The sequence below is a fragment of the Sus scrofa genome, chromosome 18 (genome assembly GCF_054392235.1).
Source record: "Sus scrofa isolate SSC_HxYL_T2T_F1_AM1 chromosome 18, Sscrofa_HxYL_maternal_Yorkshire_Landrace_v2.0, whole genome shotgun sequence".
Lineage (NCBI taxonomy): Eukaryota > Metazoa > Chordata > Mammalia > Artiodactyla > Suidae > Sus > Sus scrofa.
Window position 1 is genome coordinate 42,904,343 of NC_139400.1, and position 17,766 is coordinate 42,922,108.

The 17,766-nt window shown below is 42.6% G+C and overlaps 1 protein-coding gene across 4 annotated transcripts in view; it reads left to right on the forward strand.

The window, feature by feature from the left end:
* Positions 1 to 373: 373 nt before the first annotated feature.
* The window catches only part of IMMP2L (inner mitochondrial membrane peptidase subunit 2), a 989,629-nt gene continuing 972,236 nt past the window's right edge, over positions 374 to 17,766 (forward strand). For all 4 annotated transcript variants that reach the window (XR_014834216.1, XR_014834217.1, XM_021079086.2 and 1 more), the window contains exons 1-2: positions 374 to 403; positions 897 to 969. The gene's annotated coding sequence lies outside the window, so the exon portion shown is untranslated. The remainder of the gene's footprint in view (positions 404 to 896; positions 970 to 17,766) is intronic.

A 17,766-nucleotide genomic window follows, 5' to 3' on the forward strand; every position in this document is an offset into this window, starting at 1 on the left:
CAGTAAGGAGGAGTCGACAGGGAGAGCCTAATATGGCAGTTTGCCACTGTGGCCTTGCACCCAAAGCAACTGCTGGGGTCTCAGTTTCCCCATCTGTAAGACAAGGGAGGGGGTAAAGACACAGTTTCACAGGTTTTTCAACTCTTGTTTCTCTTTCTGCCCTCAGTATGGTGCAGAGCTTGGAGCAAGTGCTCAATAGTGACTTGCTGTTAGTGTTATTTTGATCCGTTGTCGATCCACGCCGGGTTTTGGGCTTAACCCGCGCAGGCGCCCGGGAAGGCCGCTTAACCGCCCTGGGCGGAGCTTCGCCCGGCTCCCGCGCACAGGGGGCGGGGGCGGAGCTTGCCGCCGGCGGAGGGCGGGGCCTGCGCGGGGACTTCCCTTGGGCTGAGCTGCGCAGCGGGTGCGGAGGGTGGGGGGCTCCAGGACGGGTGGGAGGCTCTGAGGTTGGCGGGGGTGGGCCGGCGCGCCACCCCGGCTGACACCTGGTGGTCCCTAGAGCTTGGGACCCTTCCCCGGGAGCTGGTCCCAGAGGGGGCGGGCGTTGCTGGGAGGCGGAGGGCTGCTTGGCCGCAGGTCCTGCGGTGTTCGCGAGCATGAGTGCGTGCGCGTGTTTCTCTGAGGTCGGGCGCTGCGGCCGACTCTGCCCCCTCCTCCCGCTAACTCGGGTCGGCAGCGGGAGCCTAGAGAAGGCAACGTGGAGCCCAGAGCCGAGGCGCCCTTAGATCGCGCTCTCTGTCCCCAGCAAAGGGGACAACTCTGGCCCAAGTCCTGGCCTAGAGGGAGCGCTGTGGATACGCGCTGCCTTCTGCCTGGAAGTGTTGGGCAGGTGGTGGGAGTTCCTGAATGTCAGGGTTTTAAAACACGTGTTTGTCTCTGTCATTTTTACTTTTTAGGGTTTTGGCCAAATTGGGCGAGGGCACAAAATAACCACTTACCCCTTCTCACCGAGGAAGAACGGGAGAAAGGGTAAGTAAAGAATGGTCAAGGGTGGAAGAAGCTAGCACTTAATTCTGAGAGCGCTAGGGAGAGGAGGACGAGGTCCAGAACTGCCCTAGGGGGATCTTGGGAGCAAGTTTTATCATGTTATTGGGAAACTTTAGCCCACCTTCACGGGTCACAGGCTCCAAGCCCAAGAGTTGTTTCGGGTTTCCAGAGCCCTGGAGTTGGCTGGGAGTTTGACAGCTGGTATAGATCCCTTTTAGCCACTTGACCTGGCAGAAAACTCTCATTACCCTTCCCTTTTCTGGAATGTTGTTTGTCTCAGGCCCCTATGTCTGAGCTAACCTCCACCAGTCTCTGAGACTGTAGTGTTTAGGAGTCTTGGCTCCCTCTCTTCCCTCCCAAAGATCTGTCGTTCTTTCATTCTTTCTGCCTGCTCTCTGGGCATGTGGAAATTTCGGGGCCTGGGGTCAGACCTGTGCCATAGCAGTGACCTGAACCGCTGCAGTGATAATGCCAGATCCTTAACCCATTGCCCCACAAGGGAACTCCCTCAAAGATCTTTCATATTTGGGAAGGGGACTCCTGTAAAAATCCTAGTGGCTGGGGTGTAGGCCTGAAGCTGCAGCTCCAGAGTGGACCCCTAGCCCTGGAACATATGGAAGTTCCATGCCATGGGCGTGGTGGAAAAAAGAAAAAGAAAAGAAAAAAACCCTTTAGGATTCCAAAGTATAAAGTTAATAGTGCCATCACAACTGTTGAAGTTCTTTTGGGATCTTCTCCCAAGCTTACAGAGGAAGGTATTTTGTGAGGGAGAAATGACAGACTAGGCCTTTTTCTCTTGACTTTCACTTGATACCCACCCCTCACCAGCATTCTGTTCACTTCTGAAAAGCTGCCAAATAGCATAGTGAATTCTTTGAAGGTTTGCTGGGATTTTCAGTGCGGGCTCTTTTAATGGTTCTCCTCTGGGACATTTCCATCACTTCTCCAATCCATCACTCCTTCCTGACATGAAACACAGCCACTTTCAGAAGTTTGGGAACACCTTATGCATCCTCTCTCATATAAAAAAATGTTTAAAGTTAGTTAAAATTCAGGTTAGCCACAAGTGAGAATGTTGTAAAGCACATTCTTGGGTACTTACACAGGAAAACTAGACTTGCCCTCCATGGCATCTTGACATTGGATGCATGTGTCCTGAACCTGCCTTCTCATTTGTTTGTGCAGATGACCACATACTTTATTTTCTGAAAAAAAAGAAAAAAGGGAAGTTGTTTTTTGGTGGTAGGTTCATTTATGGACACACTAGATATTTGTCTTTTTTAAATTTTTTATTTTCTTTTTTAATCAAAGTGCAGAAAATAGTTGTTTTTTGGTGGTAGCTTCATTTATGGACACACTAGATATTTGTCTTTTTAAAATTTTTTATTTTCTTTTTTAACCAAAGTGCTGAGCACTTTTGATGCAAGTAGGATGGTAGAGTGAGGAGACTGTTGGAGATGGCTGTTGAGGGGCAGGCCCTTTATCAGTTTTCTTTGGATTTTCTGAATCGCTAGGTGTTAATGAACAAGACCTTCCCTGTCCTCCTGTAGTGGTTGTAGTGATGAGGGAGAACAGTGTTATTTTCTTGCCTTTCTGATATTTTCAGATAAAAACTTGCAAGGATGACTGACCAAGGTGATTTGTGCCCTGTAGTAAAAGTATTATGGTCATTTTCCTGTGTAATAAGTGTATTGAACCAGCATAGTAATTAGATGAAGATAATTTTTTGAAATGTTCCACCAAAACGACCTAAGATTAGAAAGCACAATGTTGGAGTTCCCGTCGTGGCGCAGTGGGAACAATCCGACTAGGAACCATGAGGTTGAGGGTTTGGTCCCGGCCTAAACCACAGCCACAGCAACACCAGATCCGAGCCACATCTGCGACTTACACCACAGCTCATGGCAACACCAGATCCTTAATCCACTGAGCAAGGCCAGGGATCGAACCTGTGTCCTCATGGATGCTAGTCAGATTTGTTTCTGCTGAGCCATGACAGGAATTCCTGCTCCTTAACTTCTTATCTATCAAAACAGAACAATGAGTATATTAAAAAATGTGCAGAAGGCAGTGCCTGGTGCACAGAAACTAAAATTGAATTCCCTCTCTGTTTCTCTATCTGGTCTCCTGCTTTCTCTTGATCTTCCTTGTGATTGTGGGAAGCAATCTAGTGCTTAATTTCCTAAAGGTGTTAAGCCTCCTGGGTATTTGCATTTTCACCTGTTCTATCTGATGCTAGAATTTCTGGGACAGGGACTGACACCCAAGTTCCCCTATCAGATCACTTCACAACCCTTTGGGGAGAATGTCAGCTTGAAAGATGAAGGGGCAGGGTTTCTATGATGTTGCTGAAAAAACTCTGACACTGTTCCCAAAGTGAGAGAGAAACACTACCACATTTAGCTGAGTGCTTAAAGTTAGAATTTCTATTTCAGAAATGCCTTTGGTTTATAAGAATTACCGTAACAAGGCCGATGCTTTGTGTCCAAACTGTCATGATTTGGCCAAGTTGTGGGTTTAATATACAGCTAAGCTGTGTATTTAGTGTAGCTAATACTGCTCTGGAAGCCAAGAAGACAAGTCCACAGACGTCTCATTTCACCCCAGACATCTGATTTCACTTTGCTAAGGACTACGTTTTGTCTATAGATTATAGGCATATCGGCTGTACTGCTGTCGTTGTGGCATTTCTGTCACACACCCTGATCTGTAGGGTTTAGTATGATGTTTTATTCAAATGACAGCACCCTGCAAATGAGCACCTGGTCAGAGAAGCACATTTCCCACAGGTGTCTCCTAGTGTCAATGTTCGTACAAGTAAACAAGGCGAAATTGTCTCTAGCCTTGGTGATTTTTTGTGGAAGAAAAATATTCTTAAGGAGAAGTCTCACTTAACCTCTTGTATGCTCTAAATAAATTTTCAAGACCACTTTTGTTTGTCATGTTTGAACAATGGACTTACAGAGAAAAAAACAACAAAGTGCATTTAGATTTCCAGGCCAGGATCCCAGAGCTTTGTTCACTCATTGTGTGCCGTTATATATCAGCAGTACTGTAGACTCTAACCAGCACTCATGATGGTGTTTTGGGGACTAGCGTTTTCTGGGTTCCAACCTAGAATGGCTGGACCACATTCCCCCTCCGTCTGGAGGTGGTCATTCCTGGCTTCTTGGGCTGGTGCTGTCATTGCCTCGTTGTGTGACCTTGGACACATATTCCTCATCTGTAAAATGGGATTACTGTGAGATTTAGTGAGTTTTTTTTTTTCATTTGTTTAAATTTAGTTTTATTGGTGTATAGTTGACTTACAATATTGTATTCGTTTCAAATGTACAGCAAAGTGAATCAGTCATACGTATGTATAATCCATGCTTTTCCCATATAGATTATTCCAAACTATTGAGTAGATTTTCCTGTGCTGTACAGTAGGTCTTCATTGAGCATCTCTTTTATACAATAGTGCGTGTATGTTATTGTCACCCTCTCAATTCTTTCCTCCCACCAACGGTTTCACCTATGGTCACCATAAGACTGTTTTTGAAATCTATGTTTGTGTTTCATAAATTCTTTTGTATCTTTTTTTTATTAGATCCCACATATAAGTGATATCATATGATGTTTGCCTTTCTCTGTCTGACTTCACACAGTATGATGATCTGTAGGTCCATCCATGTTGCTGCAAATGGTATTTCGTTCTTTTTATGGCTGAATAATATTCCATTGTATATATGTACCACATTTTCTTTATCCATTCCTCTGTTGATGGACATTTAGCTTACTTCCATGTCTTGGCTACTGTAAATAGTTCTGCAGTGAACATGGGGATGCATGTATCTTTTCGAATTATGGTTTTCTCCAGGTGAGTGTTCTTAGAGTAGTGCAGTATCTGGTACAGAATAGATCCTCAGTAAAGAGCAGTTTCATTTTCCTTCCTCTAGGTCCTGGCCACAAGGACGGACTCCTCCTCTCTATTACACCCCAGACTTGTGGCTTCAACTGAAGGGCGTTACCCCTGGAAGCTGGGGTTTGTGGTGGGACGGGGGAAGGGTAAGAGAATAATGACAAAGGAGAGGCACGGTGAACTGAGAGAGGAAGGTGCCGGTCTTTTGCTCAGTCCATGGACTTGGGTTGATGAATTACTTGAACCAGAGGAAAAAACCACCTTTAGTTCTGACCTGTTAATCTTTGGTCGGCTGCTCCATTGGAGACTCTTAGCTCCTAGTTGCCTGCTTAATCCGATGACAACTTTATCACCTTCATACTACCTGAATGACTGTATATTTATATATTTTTATTTTTTTATTTTATTTTTTTTTTTGTCTCTTTGCCTTTTCTAGGGCCTCTCCCGTGGCATATGGAGGTTCCCAGGCTAGGGGTCTAATCAGAGCTGTAGCCATGGCCTACACCAGAGCCACAGCAATGCGGGATCCGAGCTGTGTCTGTGACCTACACCACAACACCACAGTTTGCGGCAATGCTGGAGCCTCAACCCATTGAGCGAGGCCAGGGATCGAACCTGCAACCTCATGGTTCCTAGTCAGATTTGTTAACCACTGAGCCATGACGGGAACTCCTATTTATATTTTTTTAATGTGTGGGACTTAGTAATAGATATCTGTACTTCCTTAAGATCTAGAATTCTTTTTTCTGTACTTCAAGTGCAGTTGATCTTGTCCTTTTGTTAGCCTATAGTTCTTTCATTAATTCCTTTTTTTCCTATATGCTATGTGCATTGAATTAGTGCTGAGGATGTAAAGATGAAAAGTCATTTTCCCTGACCAAGGAGCTTATGGTCCAGAAGGGCAACATCTTGATCAACAGTTCTAATATTGTGTGCTGTTTGCTGTAATGGAGACATGTACACAATGCAAAGGAAGCCTAGGCAGAAGCTCTTGATCCCTGATGGAAATGCCAGGCAAAGGCTTTAGCGGTGGTTGTGTTTGAGCTGAGCCTTTTTTTTTTTTTTTTTCCATTTCTTGGGGTGCTCCCACGGCACATGGAGGTTCCCAGGCTAGGGATTGAATAGGAGCTGTCGCCGCCGACCTACACCATAGCCACAGCAACGTGGGATCCGAGCCGCGTCTGCAGCCTACACCTCATGTTTGAGCTGAGTCTTGAAAGCTGAGTAGGAGTGGCCCGGATGATAAGCAGTGCAGAGAATTTCCAGGTGGAGCTAATAGTGGGAGTAGTTTGGTATTAGGAGAGTGTAGTGTATTCTGGGAGCTTCTGTAGGTCATTATACTAGAGTGTGAAGGGCAAAGTTGAGAGTGAAAGGAGATGAAAGTGGAAAGCTAATTTAGGGTGTGTTTCCTGTCCCGTAAGTTGTCGTGAGCCACGGAAGAATTGTGAGTGACATGACAGATCACTGTGCTGGTAGATTGGGATGGAGGGGGTGGGGGTGCGGGGATCTGCCGAGACTGGGGCCAGAGCAGGCTGTGCAGTTCCTGTGGATCAAAGGAGGCTGAGAGCACAGACAGATGCAAGTAGTGGGGATGCTCAGAAGTGAGAATGTTTGGGAAAATACTTAGGAGGAGGGAGAAGTGGCTGGTTTTTGGTGACTGTTTGTAAAAGGAAGGGGAGCGTGAGGCCACTGCAATGACTACCAGGTTTCTGGGTAGTGAGAGGGAAAAGAGAAGAGGAGGCAGTTGCGAGGGGGAAGGTTTGCACGCATTGCGTTTAACGAGCTTGTGGTGGGTTGAAGGCATCTAGGCGGCAACTGGATATAAAGATCCTGGAGCATCGCAAGAGCTGTGGAGGCTGGAGATAAAGATTTTTGAGTGCTTGTCATATGGAGCGTTGAAGGCATAGGTAAAAAGAGAAGTGCTCAGGGGAACTGCAGAGAAAGAGAAAAGCATGGAAAGTAAGTCTTAGAGCAGACTGAAATTTTAGGGACAAACCAAGCAAAAGAAAGATGTAAAGATACTGAAAGAGAGTGGCCAGAGAGACTGGGAGAAGAGAGAAAACAAAACTTTTCAAGCCCGTGGCAGAGTTTCACAAAGCAGAACCCAGTTAAACTTTAAAGTTGGGAGTCAGTCATTAAGTGTGATGAAGATTGAAAGTGCCTCTTAGAAGTCACTGGTTGGAGTGGGGGGCCAGGTGCTAAACTAAAACTCCACAGCTGATCTTACCTTTGAGTCTCATTTTATCTTGTTCATGCTCCTCTTCCCTGGCTTAGGGGCCCCTGCTGTCTTGCTCTCACCACATCCAGCCTTTTGCATACATTATTCTCTAACCTAATCCAGCTGTGGGGGGAAAATCTCCTTTCTTTTATTAAAAGTGGAAAAATTTCAAGAGAATGTCTACTAGGAGGCCACGAGGGAAATAACCATACCAAACATAAAGATAAGACATACAAAAATCATACAGTTCAGCAAACACTGTTTTCATATCTGCTATCTTCAAGGCCCTGGATATAGAAGATGGCAAGAATGAATAAGATAGGGACCCTACCATTAAAGAGCCCTCAGGCCAGTAAGAGAAATGGATGTGGAAGTAAATGCTTTGTGCAATACGTGCTGTTTAGAGGTAGAGTTCAGTGTAAGATGGATGCAAAAAAAAAAAAAATGGGCTTCTTTACCTTCTGTGATCTGGAAGCCTTTACAGAGGAGGCGATGCTTGAGTTAAAGCTCGTCGCAGAGTTCAGACGGGGGGTGGAGAGGTTCAGGGAGTGGGAGCAGGCAATCAGGGGAATAAAATTTTCCTTGGTGGTCCCACGATAGCAGCAAAATGGGTTTAAGTTTCCCATCTCTTCCTCCTTCTTGTTCTGCTTCATTTATCGCAAGGTATCTTTGTCTTCGGGGATAAGGATGTTTTAACTTATGTATAAAGATATGCACAATTTCTCCCTCTATGGCATACACTTTTTGTGAATTTATAAACCGCTGGTTTGGGAGTTCCCATTGCGGCTCAGCGGTTAACAAATCTGACTGGCATCTGCGAGAACTCGGGTTCGATCCCTGGCCTCGCTCAGTGGGTTAAGGACCTGGTGTGTCTGTGAGCTGTGGTGTAGGTCACTGGTGCACCTCTGATCCCGCATTGCTGTGCTTGTGGCTAAGTTGGCAGCTACAGCTCTGATTTGACCCTTAGCTTGGAACCTCCGTATGCCACGGATGCAGCGTGAAAAGGACCTAAATAAAGAAATAAATAGGGAGTTCCCGTCGTGGCGCAGTGGTTAACGAATTCGACTAGGAACCATGAGGTTGCGGGTTCGGTCCCTGCCCTTGCTCAGTGGGTTAACGATCCGGCGTTGCTGTGAGCTGTGGTGTAGGTTGCAGATGCGGCTCGGATTCAGCGTTGCTGTGGCTCTGGCGTAGGCTGGTGGCTACAGCTCCGATTCAACCCCTAGCCTGGGAACATCCATCTGCCGTGGGAGCGGCCCAAGAAATAGCAAAAAAAAAAGACAAAAAATAAATAAATAAATAAACAAACCACTGGTTTATAATATAATAGATGGCTAAAACAGATCAAAGCAATTAAATCAGAATTTCTGGAGGCTGATACCCAGGTACTGGTAATTGTCAAATTGCCCTATAGGCATTCAGGTAGAGAACTACTGGCTAAAACATGGACAGAAGAAAAGTATGGGATTTGGAGCTAAAAAATTATACGTCGATTTCTTGCAATTCCTTTTAATAACTGGGTGTCCCTGGTTGAGTTACTTAGGCTCTCCTTAGCCCCATCATGCTTTGGAGAATGGGGATGATCAGAAACCTGTCCTACCTGTCTTGTGAGACGGTCAGAGGGGGTGATTGTGTGAGGGAGCCTTTCCTGCAGAGGTGGTTGTAATGGTGAAATGTTCTGTTGACCTTCTCCAGGAGCTGGTAGGCCAAGAGCCAGGCACCTCATCCTCCAGGATAGTAACCACTCTGTGGATTGGGATTCAAGATTTCACTGTCATGAGCATTTTGATGATACATTTCACTATACTTGTGTAATGTGGAAAGTTGAAGACTTAAAGCAAAAAGGCAAATCCTTCAAGAAACAATGAGCAGTTGCGCTAAAAACATTAATTTTGTTTAAAATTATACTCATGTTTATTGTGATTAAGTTTGTAAAGCATACAAATATGCGCAATGTCAATAATGTAATTATTTAGTATTAAAATCCTATCAATATGATAGGTTTTTGTTCTTAAAATCTGTATATTAAGAAAACAAATCTTCCAGGAGTTCCTGTCATGGCTCAGTGGTTAAAGAACCCGACCAATATCTATGTGGACCTGGGTTCGATCCCTGGCCTTGCTCAGTGGATTAAGGGTCTGGTGTTGCCATGAGCTGTGGTGTAGGTCGCAGACGCAGCTTGGATCCCGTGTGGCTGTGGTTGCGGTGTAGGCCGGAAGCCGCAGCTCTGATTCGACCCCTAGCCTGGGAACTTCCATATGCTTTGGGGTGTGGCCCTAAAAAGACCAAAAAAAAAAAAAAAAAAAAAAAAAAGAAAAGAAAAAAAGAAAACAAATTTTCCAGAAGAGAGTAAAAACCCCAACAAGTACCATGGAGAGTCACAAATTCAATTATATTGTAGGTCCCATCGTGTCTGTTAAGTGAGCAGGAATATGTGCTCATCTTTGTACTGTGGAAAGCCTGGTGTATTAGTGCTGGCATGTTGTCGTAGAGGAATGATCATTCTTCTGATATTATAACTTGTTTTACTCGAGAAGTGGTGTTTAATGATGCAAAAACTGAATCTAAAGCTAGAGCCAGGATTCCAGAGGTGGTTTAAGTGCTCACTCCTTTATGACAGTAGGTAAATTTGCCTCTTTGAAGCCTGTGTGTAAAACAGGGCTGTGTTCTCTGTTGCTTTGTAAAACACAGCAAAAACATAGTGGCTGAAAACAGCTGTAATCCTTTATTATCTCATCGTTACTGTGGGTCTGCAGTTCACATGGTTCTGGCTCAGAGGTTCAACCGAGTGAGACTGTCATCAGATGCCAGGTGGAGGTACAGCTAGTCGAGGGCATGCCTGGGGCTAAAAGGGTCCCTTCACAGTGACCTCATCACGCGGCCGGCAAGTTGGTGTTGGCAAGCAGCTTTCCAAGGGGCTGTCCTGACTCTGTTCCTCAGAGTGAGATACAAGAGACTAAGCTCTCTCTGGTGTCACCCAGCACCATTACCCCAGTGCTTGGTACTTTGTTCGTGCTTCATGGGTATTTACTGAACTGAGTTGGATTGCTGGTGCAACTCCAGCTTCTATGCCTCCCCTGAAACATCAGATACAGAAGGGTTGTTTTTTTTTTTTTTTTTTTTTTTCCTTCCTTAGGTGGTGGTGGTGATCATGACTCCTGCCCAGAACCATTTGTAAGCCTGTCTTATGGGTCTCTGATTTGCCCCTGGAGTCCTCAGCCTCTCCCAAACGACTTAGGTATTTGGGTCTGCCAGTGCTGAGCCCGGCCTCCTGATTCATGAACAGAGCGAACCAGCAAAAAAACATGCACACATACCCCACAGTCTTTCTGCATGACTCTTGCAAAATCTCATTGAACTCTTGCTCACGTTGGTAACTCCTAGCATGTTTCTGATGTCTGAGATTAAGAATACCCAGAAGATAAAAGTGTCCATCTTTCTTTCCTATAATAAATCAATTTTATCCAAAAGTGTATTCTGAGAGCTAGGTCTTTGTAATGGCACTTTGACACACACACTTTTACATGTCTTTCTGTTGAAAAATGTTTATAGCATTTATGGTCAATTTTTGAGAAATCATCTTGCTCGTGGCTGGAGGACACACTGTAAACACATCATCAGGGTCTAGTTTTGGAATCATGTTCAGCAGAGACATTTTTTTAAAGATGGGAAATGCTTGTAATACCGTGTTTTGTATTTTAGGGTCATTTCATTTCATTTGTTTTTTGCATTATGTAGACCGGTAAGTTCAGAGCATCTCAGGATTGTTTTCTCCTTTCTGTGTTCTCTCGAGTATTTTCGTATAGATTCCCCTCTTTAGGAATTCTTTATCTTCTTAGCCCCTTCCTGCCTTCTCCATCTGTTTTCTGTGCCTAATTTTCTCCTTGTCTTTGGACTCAGTCTACCAGTATCATGTTAGAGGGTGAGCAGGCTACAAGGGGCAGAGCAGGTGCTGGGAGGAGCAGTGTGCATGCAAAGCAAAGTGTCTGCCAAGGTTAGGGTTGATGGCCAAGGGTGCTTTTGCTAAATGGGTAAAAGTAGATGGATAAAGCAGCAATTGAAAAGACTGTAGAGTTGCCGCAGATAATTTACCTTACATTTTTAACATAGACTTTATTTTTTAGAGGGGTTTTAGGTTTACAGAAACATTGAGTGGAAGGGACAGAGATTTCTCATATACCCCCTATCCCTACACATGCAGAATTTCTCCCATTATCCACATCACTTTCCAGAATGTACAGTTATTGATAGGCCTGCATTGACACATCATTTTTACCTAATGTTCATAGTTTACGTTAGGGTTCACTCTTGGTGTTGTACATTCTGTGGGTTTGGACAAATGTATGATGTCGTGCTTGATTCACCATTAGAGTGTCATTTAGAGTAGTTTCTCTGTCCTAGAAATCCACTGTGTTCCACCCGTTTATTCCTCTTCCCTAACCCCTGGCAACCATAGATCTTTCTACTGTCTCCATAGTTTTGCCTTTTCCAGAATAGTATATACTTGGAATCTGTCTATCTATATGTAGAATGTAGCCATTTTGCCCACATTTTTACTTTGCCTGGTGTAACAGATTATTTACAAAGCATTTTGGTATTTTTTCCAACAGTTTGTTTAGTGGTTACTTTAAGAAGACTTCTATTAGTGTTAGATTAAAATACTAAATAACTATTATTTGGTTTGTTAAATAATAATGATTTAGTATCATTATCTAAGAGTAGTTTGAAGCACTTTATAAACTAATTAGCTTGTGTTTTTTGTGAGTCTCACTTTTTCTTACGGGTAAGAGAGGTACTATAGGAGTTCCCACTGAGACAGTGAGTTAAGTATCTGGTGTTGCTGCAGCTGTGGCATAGGTCGAACCTGCAGTTGGATTCCATCCCTGGCCAGATATGGCCAAAAGGAAAAAAAAGAAGAAGAAGTACTGCAGTCAGAACAAATGGGTTATGATAACACATTAAAAGAGTAATAGTTTACAGCATGTCTGGTGTATATGAGCACATGATGCTAATACTCTAAACAGCTTATTAAAAATTTTTTTTGAAATTAAGAGAGGCATTAAATATAAATTTCTAGACATTAAATTGGTAATATTAGTAAAAAGAATTTGGATGGGGTTATGAAGATTTATTCAAGTGCCAGCTCTGCTGTCAGCCATGTGAAGAACAGGCACTTTTGGTCTCTGAATTCCAGTTTTCTTTTGGGGAAATGGAGATAACACGTACTTCATCAGATAATTTGTGGACTGTGCGAGCTATTTCTAAGAATCCTATGTAAATTTTAATTCATAAAGAAATGTGAGAAGTTATTTGGTTAAGAATCCTATGTAAATTTTATTTCATAAAGAAATGTGAGGAATTATTTGGTTAATGAGGAATTATTTGGTTAATTACTGTCTCCAATTTAAACATTTATTATATTTTTTTAATTTTGTAGAAAAGTAATCAAGGAGAATAATGATGGGGCTGTCCTGCTGAAAAGATGTTTATTTAGTTGTACCTGAGAAAAAACTGCATTTTTTTAAATCTGAGTTTGTCTTATTGATTAAGCCTGCTTGTATCTTCTTATGAAATGTATACACTTTGGGATATTCTGTTTGTGTGCTTGGCTCCTAATCATATTTAGTACCTAGTTGTCAGCTTGAAATGTTAGTCCTCCTTCCAAAAGCATGAATTATAGTGCCACATTCTGTATAGAGTCAGAGACACATTATTTCCTGTTCATGGTGGGAAAAGCCTGGATTCTAAAGCTCTAAGCCTCTGTGTGGTTGAAGCCACAAGGGCAGGGTAGAGTTTTGTATAAAGACTCTGGGAGGGAAAAATAAAAATAGTCCGCTGAAGTTGAAATCCTGAGGCAAGTGAAATGTTAAATACAATTTCGGTTTCAATCAAAATGTTCTTGTAGTTTAAAATACTTAGAGGTATGGTCAGTGACATACTAATGAATTAAAATTATAGGAAATTTTACACTTCTGAGTTTGAAAATGCTCAATAGTGCTTAATTAGTACAAGATAAAACTGTAATAGTCTTTTCCTGTCAGTACAACCGACATCCTTATTATATTGCAATCTCAACTTTTTGTGTCTCTACTAATTTACAGAGTTTTAAGAGAATTAATCTGACAATCGTATAGGATCAGTGCAAGGTAGAGGGAGTAATGAAAATTAGACCAATTGGGAAGCTGTAATTTGTTTGCGAGGTATTAAGGATTTTCACTATCATCATTGTGGGAATAGAAAGTAAGAGAAGCTCAGTAACCACTAAAGAAAAAAATGATAAACCTTGATTATCTGAAAGTTTTACATTGACAAAGGTAGAATTAAAAAAATATCAAAAAGTAAAGACACACTAGGAAGATTTGCAGTTCATATTGTAGGAAAGAGCTAATTTCATAAATGCATATAACACCCCACCAAATCAATTGGAAAAACCAGCAATCAAATAGAAAAAAATGGACAAAGATATGAAAGGATGTGAATAGATAGCTTATACAAGAGAAATGCAAAATAAAACTAAAGTGAGATACTCTTTTTTTAACCCATCAAATTGGTAAAGAAACAAATTTTGAGCACATGAGATATTATCGAGGGTTTGGGGGAATAGGCAATGTTACTACTGCTAGTGGACATAGGAATTTTTCAGTTTTCATTGAGACCAATTTGGAAATAGTTATCAAAACTTAAAATGCATATGTTATTTGATTCTCCTGGTACAGTTAAACCCACCGTAGATCTTGTACGTGTGTGAAATAGTATATATTTTAAGGATATTCTTAGCAGCAATTGGAAACAAATACTCATCCTTAGGAGACTGATTAAATAAATTATGGTATATGTAGTGGAATATTTAATAGTTATTAAAAAGAATAAGGCAGATTATATATACTGAAATGGAACAATTATTAAGTCCAAAAGGCAAGGTCCAGAACAGAGGGTAAGAGTAGGTTACTATTTTGGAGGAGGCTAAATTGAGATACATATTTTCTTGCATATGCAGGAAATTATAAGAAAATGGAGGGAATTATAAGAAAATGGAAAATGCCTCTGGGGATTGAAATGGGAGGGAGTCTCATTTTCCACTGTATACGCTTGTTTGGATTTCCTGAATTTTGTATATGTTTTTGAAAAAGCCTAGAAGAGGAAGAAACATCTTCAACTCAAAGTATAGCTCTGTAGTGCTAATAGTCAACTCTGAAAAATTAGGGAATCGAAAAGTGAATTAAAAAATAACTCTAGGGGAGTCCTCCTTGTGGCTCAGTGGTTAACAAACCTGACTAGGATCCATGAGGATGGGGGTTCCATCCCTGGCCTTGCTCAGTGGGTTAAGGATCTGGAGTTGCTATGAGCTATGGTGTAGGTCGCAGATGAGGCTTGGATCCTGTGTTGCTGTGGCTGTGGTGTAGGCCGGCAGCCACAGCTCAGATTCGACTCCTAGCCTGGGAACCTCCATATGCCACAGGTACGGTCCGAAAAAGACAAAAGACAAAAAACAAAACAAAACTCTGGTTCATATATCTGATAAGGGGTTAACATCCAGAGTATATAAAAATTCTCACAACACAACAACAAAGACAATTCAATTAAAAATTGAGCAAAAGACTCAAAGAAACATTTCTCTGAAGATATGCAAATGACTGATAAGCACATGCGAAACTCAAAGTGACTAACCATTAGGGAAAGGCACCCTTAATACCATGACTATTATTACAAAAATAGAGAGTAGCAAGTGTTGGTGAGGATGTGGAGAAATTGAAAACCCTGTGCACCCTTAATGAAAATGTGAAATGCGGCAGCCACTTTAAAATAAAGTATGGCGGTTCCTCAAAAAATGAAAATAGTATTTTTGTATGATCCAGCAATTCCACTTCTGGGTATTTGCCCAAAAGAATTGAAAGCAAGGTCTCAAGATCTATGTTCACAGCAGCATTATTCATAGTAGCCGAGCGGTGGGAGCAATCCAGGTGTCCATGGGCGGATGACTGGAGAAACATAATGTGTTATATGCACACAGTGCGGTTTATTCAGGCCTGAAGAGGAAGGAAATTCTGACATATGCTTCAAGGTGGATGACCCTTCAGGACCTTTTGCTAACCCCAGTTAGTCACGAGAAGACAAATACTGTATGATTACATCTCTGTGAGGTTCTTGGAATAGTCAACTTCAGAGAGACAGAAAGGAGAAAGATGGGTGCAGGGGCTGGGGATAGAGGGAAATGGGGGGACGTGTTTAGTGGGTATAGAGTTTCAGTTTTACAAGATGAAGCTTTCTGGAGACATCAATGTGAATAGACTTGTCACTACTGAACTGAACTCTATACTTAAAAATGAAAAAGAATCTATATATGTCTGTGTGACTGGGCCACTTTGCTGTACTGTAGAAAGTTGACAGAACACTATAAATTAGCTATAATGGAAAAAAAAATCATTAAAAAAAGAAAATTTCATTTGAATTGCATGATTAAGAAAATGGTGATGATTGTAAATTTTATACCATGCGTATTTTACCACAATTAAAAAAAAACCTGGTTCCTTTGGTGGTCTTTTTGACTAGTATCCACGAAGATGCGGGTTTGATCCCTGGCCTCGCTCAGTGGGTTAAGGATCTGGTGTTGCTGCAAGCTCTGGTATAGGTCGCACATGCAGGTCCGATAGCAGGTTGCTGAGGCTGTGGTGTAGGCCAGCAGCTGCAGCTCCGATTAGACTTCTAGCCTGGGATGTGGTCCTAAAAAGACCAAAAAAAAAAAAAGAAATTAGATAATATAATCTGCCCTCCCCCCAAAAAAAGATCCCCATGGTAAGAAAGATGGCTATGTAGATAAATAGCTGTGATTCTGAATATAATTGTGTCCAGAATGAGGTATAAACAAAGCTTTAGGGTAGCACAAGATGGGATGTCGATAACGGAGATTGCCTATGACTTTACACAATAGGAGGTGATATTTTGAGCTGGTATTAGAATGCAATATTTATGGGGTAGAGAGGGTAGAAAGAAAGTCTGGGCTGAAGGAGTATCACAGGTAAAGGCATATACAGGGAGAGGGACGATGAGAGGTACCATCATCAGAACAAAATGATGCTGGAAAAGAATCAAGACAGAGGAGTTCCCTAGTGGCCTAGCAGGTTAAAGATCTGTGTTGTTGGTGAGGTGGCATGGGTTCAGTCCTTGGCCTGTGAATTTCTGCATGCTGTGGGTGCAGCCAGAAAAAAAACAAAACAAAAGATTCTCAGTGTCTTTGAATGTTGGCGACAACCAGAGCCAGAGCAGTGACAACGTTGGATCCTTAACCCACTGAGTCACAAAGCAACACCTCGTTGTGAAAGCTTTTGAACTGAGTAATATCATAGTTTACATTTTAGAAAAGCATTATTTTTAGACAGGATATAGGGTTGTGTTAGAGGTACTCAGAATACTTAGGAGCCTGTTGAGATTCTGTGGGCTCCTTAAATGTGGCCATTTTGGAAGATTGTGCCTTTGCTTTACCGCAGTGGCCATGCTTCCCTCTCTAGTCAAACAAGTGGATGAATTCTGAGTATACCATTCAGGGTTGACTGGGAGATTAAGATGTGGTCAAGAGAGGTTTCAGAGAATTTGTAGGAAGCCTCTATGGGCAGAACTGACTAAACAGGCATCGATGACTAAACAGGCATCGAGAGATGCCTGTTTTCTTCTTCTTTTTTTTGCTAAGGGCCGCACCCGCGGCATATGGAGGTTCCCAGGCTAGGGGTCCAATGGGAGCTACAGCTGCCAGCCTACGCCAGAGCCACAGCAACATGCGAGCCACGTCTGCGACCTACACCACAGCTCCCGGCAACACTGGATCCTTCACCCACTGAGCGAGGCCAGGGACCGAACCCGCAACCTCATGGTTCCTAGTCGGGTTCATTAACTGCTGAGCTACGATGGGATCTCCTCTGTTTTCTTCTTGATTTTCTTTTTTCTTTTTGTAGTGGGGCAGTTAAGTGTTTATTTAGAGAGAGAAGATAGGTAGAGAGAAAATATAGGCACAGGCAGGCTGGGTGGAGGGCGGGTGAAAGGGAGAGAGAAAGACAGAGACACAGAGAGAAAAAGCAAGAGAGGAAGAGCTTGGTTTTCTCTTAATGCCATAAGGTATGTTGTTCCTTTGATCTGAGAGTAGGAGAGAGACAGAGAGAATGAACACATGAGCCAGAGACTCAGTTCTGGGTGCAGACTTCTTTGTTCTTGGCGATGTATCTTATTCTGCCTCTCTCAGAATAAGAGAAGTAGGGGTTTTGCCTTTTTCCTCCTTGGGTTTGCCTCACTCTTGTTTTGGGGTGTGAACTGCTCTCAGGGCTACTTTAATCCTGCTGTTTTGTTTCTCGCCAAGTTGGTTTCCGCCTATTTCATTCTTAGAGTTACCAGTTACATTCCTTTCCCTGTACAAAGCCAGCATATATGATTTCACGTATGTCGAATGTACATTTTCCCTCTCCAGCCACTTCTCTGTCATCTTGTTTTGCGTCTCTGTTGGAGGGTAGCTTGGGTCCTATTTGCCCTCCCCCCAGAGGTCATTTTCTTAAAGTTTTCCTCCCACCAACGGAGCAGGAAATGTTTAGAACCCAAAAAGCTAAAAACATTGTATTTCAAAGTTTTTCCCTAAATAGGGCAGTGTACAATATCAATTTATGGGGGCTTATCAATA